Genomic DNA, 6,903 nt, shown 5'->3' with positions numbered 1-6,903 from the left:
TAGTCTAAAAGAAACTCACAAATAAATATAAAAGTAAGTTTCAAATGATCAAAGAAATAGATAAAAAAATAGAAACTCTGTGTCAATAACAGAGAATTAGATAAAAATGTGTTCTTGTTAAAAGAGAGAGAAAATCTAGAAATAAACATGATCCATGTAATTCTTTTTAAATCCTTGATGTTTCAGTTTAAAAGTCATTAGGTAGAGCTGAGCAAAGTGGGGTGTCTGCTCAAGGTCAAGGAGTAGGGGGCAGAGCTGCAATGAGAAATGGGCCACATACAAGTAGGGATATGGCAATATATAAATATATTGAGGGTAATGGGATCCAGGTTCCCCGTTGTTGGAGAAAGGAGTGGAAAATATGAAAAGAGAAAAAATAAAATGGATTGGAATTGAAGGGATCAGAGGAACTCATGGATGTTAATATCGACAAATCTGGAAATAAATATAGAAATATAGAAATGTTTTTATATATTTATGTATGGGTAAATGGATGATGGATAGATGGATAGATGACTTGAAACAATAGCGATGATTAAACCTAACACCCAGATCTTAGTTTCTAAATACCAACTCTCCACTAGAAGGAACCAGGGCTCCTTGGTGAAATGGCTGCTTCCAGGGCTGGGGCAGAGAAAGCATAAGGTGATCCCGGACCATCGTTGGGACAGAAAGTAAGAAAACACTCAAAAAATAATGAGAATATATCAAAGACACCAGTGTAAAGAAACTCTTAGCCAAATTGTGAACAACTTTAACATCAAAATAAATCATTATAGCATCAGATTTAATCCATTGAATTAATGAGCTCATACTGATATAAATAAATAAATGCATATCTAAATGTGGAGAAGAGAAAGTTTTTCCTCACAGGAGACTGCCAATGGATAAATGTAGATGGAATAAAGCAAGTATAAAATCACAATTTGACAACCATCAGAGTAATAATTACTTTAGCCGTGAAATAGCAACAGATGCTAAAGCTGCTTGAAAAGTTTAATGAGCAATGGGGTATTTATATAGTTTCAAACTACTTCCCCACAAAATCATTATTAATTAGGTAGGAACAAAGACTATCTTTACAGTGGAAAAACTTAACAGATATCACTTTAGTTATGGTTATGATTACCATAATGGGACAAATCAACACCATGTGGCACCTGATAGGATTCAATGAGAACATCCTATCACTTCTGTGATAGTCTTATCAAAATGCATAACCTGAACCTAAACATGAGGAAGTATCAGAGGTATGAAAAGTGAAGAACAGTCAACAAAGTAACTGGGCTATCATTTTTTAAAGTTGCAACATGAAAGTCTCAGAAAACTGAGAGATTGTTCCAAACTGAAAGAGACTAAAGAGACATGACAACCCCATGCAATGCAGGATTCCAAGCTGGATTCTTTTCTATAAAGGACAGTATTGAGACAATTGGCCAAACTTAAATGGAGTCTGATTAGATGGTGGTAATGTATCAATGTTAATTTCCTGATTTTGATGCAGGAAAATTTTGTTGTTTGTAAAAATTATACACTGAAATAGCTGGAAGTGATAGGGTATCACATCAGCCACTCATTCTTTTTTTTTTTTTTTTTTTGAGACAGAGTCTCACTCTTTTGCCTGGGCTAGAGTGAGTGCCGTGGCGTCAGCCTAGCTCACAGCAACCTCACACTCCTGGGCTCAAGCGATCCTTCTGCCTCAGCCTCCCGAGTAGCTGGGACTACAGGCATGCGCCACCATGCCGGCTAATTTTTTCTATATATTTTTAGTTGTCCAATTAATTTCTTTCTATTTTTAGTAGAGACGGGGTCTCGCTCTTGCTCAGGCTGGTTTCGAACTCCTGAACTCAAACAATCCGCCCCCCTCGGCCTCCCAGAGAGCTAGGATTATAGGCGTGAGCCACCGCGCCCGGCCCAGCCACTTATTCTTAAATGTGTTGGGGAAAAAAGTTCTTCATCCTATTCTTAAAATTTTTCTCTAGGTTTGAAATTTTTTCATATTAGAAAATAAAATTTAAGTGTCAAATAGTAGAGGAGGCACAGTTACTAGTGAACTAATTACTTGGAACCTAGAACAGAAATTATGTTAATATAAGCGGAACTAAAATACTGGACAAAAACAAAGAAATTGAGTGGGAAACTTCAGAGTTAAGGATTTCCAAGGGCCTCACATTGGGTCAGAGGAAGATAGATATACTCTTTAACTTCAGAATTTAAGAAGTCACATAAACATTTAAAGGTAACGTAAAGAAGAAAAAGAGTGAAAAACTTCCAACCTCATAGAGGAAAAAGTGAATAGTAAGAAAAACATGACCCATCTTGTAGAAAGCTGGATGGGAGAATAAACCCATGGAGACAGAATAAGGGTGATTAAAAAATTAACAGTTGGCAATGCTAAAATAACATCCTTGGCTATAAACCAATATATCTTTATAGATATAGATAATCATATATACATATATATACATATGTATATAAAATCCTGTCCTTAGAATTTATAGAGATGGAATTGCTGTGCTAAAATTTATGTGCATAGTTTTATGACAGACACAATAACTTATCAATTCATTAACAATAAACAAAGGTTTTACTTAACTATATATGTTTCATTAAAAAAAAATATTTAACTGCATTTCTCTTAAACTTCACTCTCTACCCACTCCACCACACTGTCTCTCTGCCTGCTCTCGCAACATGTCGACCTCTTTCTTGCCTTAGGGCCTTTGCAAATGCTGTTCCCTCTGTCTGGATTGGTCTCCCATTTTTCCCCATCCTCCATTCCTAAACACTCCTTTTGGTCTTCACATAATGTCCACCTCCTCAGAGAAGTCATCTCTGATCTCCCAGGAACCCACAGCCACACTCTGTGATGAAAACTTTCAACAACTTTCTCTCCTAAAACGGAGGAGTTTAGTGTCACCTTCTTATGTTAATTTTTATAGCACAGTCTTTCTCTTTTGACACACTATGTTCGATTTTTTTCTTTCATAAATCAAGCTGCTAAGTGCTAATAAAACACGTAACAAAAAGGTAAATGGCCTCTGTATTAATCTTAAGTACTCCTGCCTGTAATATGATTTTTAAAGCTATATTCTCAAATTACATAAACCCCATGGGGCAGATTGTCAATGTCTTTCATACATAAGAAAGCCTCATTGTGGCTGTCGTATAACTTATGCCAAATCTGTTTTCTGCTCCTTCTTAAAAAAAAAAAAAAAAAAAAAATTTTAAACTCTCTAAAGATTTTTGTGAAGTTAGTGCTGGTGAAAGGAGCCACACCAAGAATGTTTGTGACCTTGGCTTAATCACAGGAAAAACACTTTCTTATAGCCTTGATACGCTTCACACCACTTCAAAAAATCCATTGTTTTCCTATAAACAATCATTTAATAATGGTGAAAGTTTTTGCCATTTCTAGCAGGAAGTGACTTGGACAAAGCAACTGCCTTTCAGGGTCTGGTGATGGCTGCTGGGCATAAGCTGGTGAGTTATGAACAGTTCTAGACATGTCTGTAGCATTTAAGATGTGCAGAGTGTTTTACAATCGCGTTTCCTAGTCATAGCTCAGAGACTTGTGAAGAAGGGAGCTCCTGTCATTATTGCTTTGCAATTTGGATGCTGATCCTCAGAAAGGTTAAATACCGTTTCCAGGGTCACGGAGAGTTTTTCTGACAGAGCCTACTTAAGCATTCATTGCCGCTGACACAGGGCTCCAGGGAGAAGGAAATAGAGGAGGTGAGGAAAAGCCCTAGGCTACAATGAGAACGCAACATTATAAGCACATCACTGGGGATAGCCTTTCTAATATGCTGCTAAAGACAACTACACCACGAAATATCCAATTATGTTCAATTCTTGCTAATATTAAATAACATTATCCTCAGAATTTCTGGGGAACAACAAGGCTATAAAACTGACATAGAATGGGAGAGGAATGAAAGAAAGTACACTGACTTTTTTCATACCTACCAAGCTTTACTGTTTCTTTTCTATTTATATTATGTTGATGCTAACACGTGTTGCTTATATTTACAAACACTAATGGAGTCCTATCCCCATATGTGCTGAAAGCCTTAGGCATTGTTTAATTTTTCTGTCTAAGGGTCACCAATAGGATTTATTGTTAATGGAAGACTTACTTTTCAGAGGACAGGTTAAATATCCCTTATCCAAAATTCTGGAGACCAGAAGTGTTTCAGATTTAGGGTTTTTTGAAAATTTTAGAATATTTGCATACACATAATGAGATATCTTGGGGATGAGACTCAAGTCTAAACGTGAAATTCATTTATGTTTCATATACACCTTGAACACATAGCCTGAAGGTAATTTTATACAATCTTCTTGATAATTTTGTGCATGAAACAAAGTTGTGACTGCATTCTGACTGAGACCTGACATATGAGGTCAGGTGTGGAATTTTCCACTTGTGGCATCGTGTCAAGTGCTCAAAAAATTTCAGATTTTAGAGCATTTCAAATTTCAGATTTTTGGATGAGGATGTTTAACCTGAGTACGCTATGTTCAGAAAGGTTAAGTGACTCATTGAACATCACACGGCTACCCAGTGCACCTTCCCCAAGCTCAGCACTCCTCTGTCCCAAGCCATACGTCTCCCTCTGCCAACCCTCTCATGGGCACTCTTGATACCCGTAAACATGTGAAAAGCAACAACCATAAGGAAATGTTAATTTGGGAAAAGGCATAAGTAGAGGGAATCTGTCTGCAGTAAGAGCTACTAATCAACTGCAGGGGATTTGGGTTAAATGCAAAAGTACTCTGAAATCCTGTGATCTGAAGACCTTCAGGACAGGAACTCATTGTTGCTTAGTAGTCACAATCCCAGTTTATTTCTAATCCTAAAAACATGGACAAAGGGAAGGTTGGAAACCCAGCTTAGTTCTGGAGGCCCAGTGTGCCTCCAATTCTAAGCTCTTAGTCCTCATGATCACTTGTTTAATCAAACTGCCTTCTGCACATGCAAGAGTGTAGTAATGGCTATTTCTCTGTTAGAAAACAAAGAAATAGTGTACAGATCAGATCTTTTGTCTTCTCTCTGTTCCAGATACTAACTTATTTCTATTATACTGTGGTTCATGAACACATTGATCATAAAAGTCTGGCCACTCTGGGGAGTTACATGTTGTCTAAACTGGAGAAGGAAGGATGCCAAGGCAGAGCCTAGGGCTTCTGAGCAGATTTGTACCTACAAGAAATGACTTTCAGTCCCACCGTCCTCTAAGCGGAGGCCAGGCACAGCCCTTTAACTCCTATCTTCAGCAGTAAACCAAAGACTGTTCGCCGTGTGGCTTGGGGTTTGGTTTGTTTTCCCTTAGCCCTGTGATCATGACTTTCATAGCATGTGACAGAGTTCATTGTCTTTCTGCTGAGCTCCCCAATTGGTCCCCACAGAATAGACTTGGCACTGGCGGCAACACAGGCAGACCACAAAGTCTCCAGAATGAGGAAATGTTGGAAGCAAATAATATATTCAGCTGAGCATTGCTCCTGGCAGTGGGAGTGAAAGCCTGATTTGGACCTTAAAAGCTTAGTGGCAACAACAAACAAGCATTGGCCTGGAAAATCCATCGCCTCGTAGGCAAAACAAGGCAGGTAATGTGAAAATGAGTTTGAGGAATTTGCAGAATCTCTCTGATTTTTCTTTAAATGGTCACACTCCCACACAGGCCATTTTCATGAAGTCATTCGTGCTGCATCCCTTGTGTGGGATCCAGAGCGCTTTGCATCTTTGACTGCCTCCCAACACCTGAGGGTCAAGTATCCCACTGAGAGCTGTAAAGAGAAGCCAAGAAGATTTGGAGCTGGTGCGGGTGACTGTCGAGCACAGATGGCCAGTTATCGATGTAATCTGTGTATCTGGGAGGCATGTGCTATAAGGAGGCAGCTGCTAAACCAAATGAATCAAGCCACAGTTTTTAAGAAGGGAAAGAGTGTGGATTGGAAAAGGATAGAAGTTTTGAATTTATGGAGCTGTGCAGGACTATGATTGATGCTTAAAAATTAGGATTATATGCACTTATTGATTGAGGGTTTTCCCAAAGTACAACCCTATGGATGGTCAGAGTGGTATCCATTTCACTGGAAGGATAGGGGGTTATTTTGCAAGGTCAGTTTTAACATTGTTTTCCTAGTATGTTGAATATGTTATGTTGCCACTGATGCTCTGTGTTTTGGAATAAGGTTGCAGGTCCAGATTTAAAAGAAAGTATTAACCTATCATCTTCCTATGGAAGGAGAACAGGGAATGGTTTTATTCCATTTATTGATCACTTATATGTGTGACTTACTTTCTGTATGGCTGGATAAATTCTGGATTTTCTATCTGTCTATGGTGTAATCCATAATGTTACTGGAAAATGAGCCAACATTACTTTGTTCTGGCTGTGTGCACAGCACTGAATTCTAATTGTGTTTCTGTATCTAGGCCCCAGAATAGAAACTGCCAAGATCAATTCATTTTGATAAATCAACTGTTTGTGATGGCTGTCTATACTAAACTGCAGCTGCTGTGCTTTTTTCCCCTAAGAAAATGACTATGAAGTAGATGTGCTCCAACTATTGCCCTCATTGTTTTATTGAACTAATGAATTGCTTTGGGAAGCCTGTTATGAAGACTTTGGATCAATTATTGTGTATGAATTGTTTTAAAAGAAATACATCATAATTAGGCTAACAAATCTGCTATGATGCTGCCTCTCCTGATGAATAAATTCCATGGAGATGGGGGGTTAGGCACAAAGGGCTACTTTGCATTTTTCTGTTTATTGATTTTCATACGTTATAATATGATGAATTAACCAACATTGGCTCACAATTGCTCTTCTTCCAGAGATTAATGGAGGGAAAAAATACTTTTTAATCTCTTTTAAATATCTCCTAGAA

Source organism: Propithecus coquereli, unplaced genomic scaffold (genome assembly GCF_000956105.1).
Source record: "Propithecus coquereli isolate 6110/MARCELLA unplaced genomic scaffold, Pcoq_1.0 Scaffold19, whole genome shotgun sequence".
In the NCBI taxonomy this organism is placed as follows: Eukaryota; Metazoa; Chordata; class Mammalia; order Primates; family Indriidae; genus Propithecus; species Propithecus coquereli.
The sequence above is the reverse complement of the archived record's forward strand: the minus strand, read 5'-3'. Positions refer to the sequence as shown.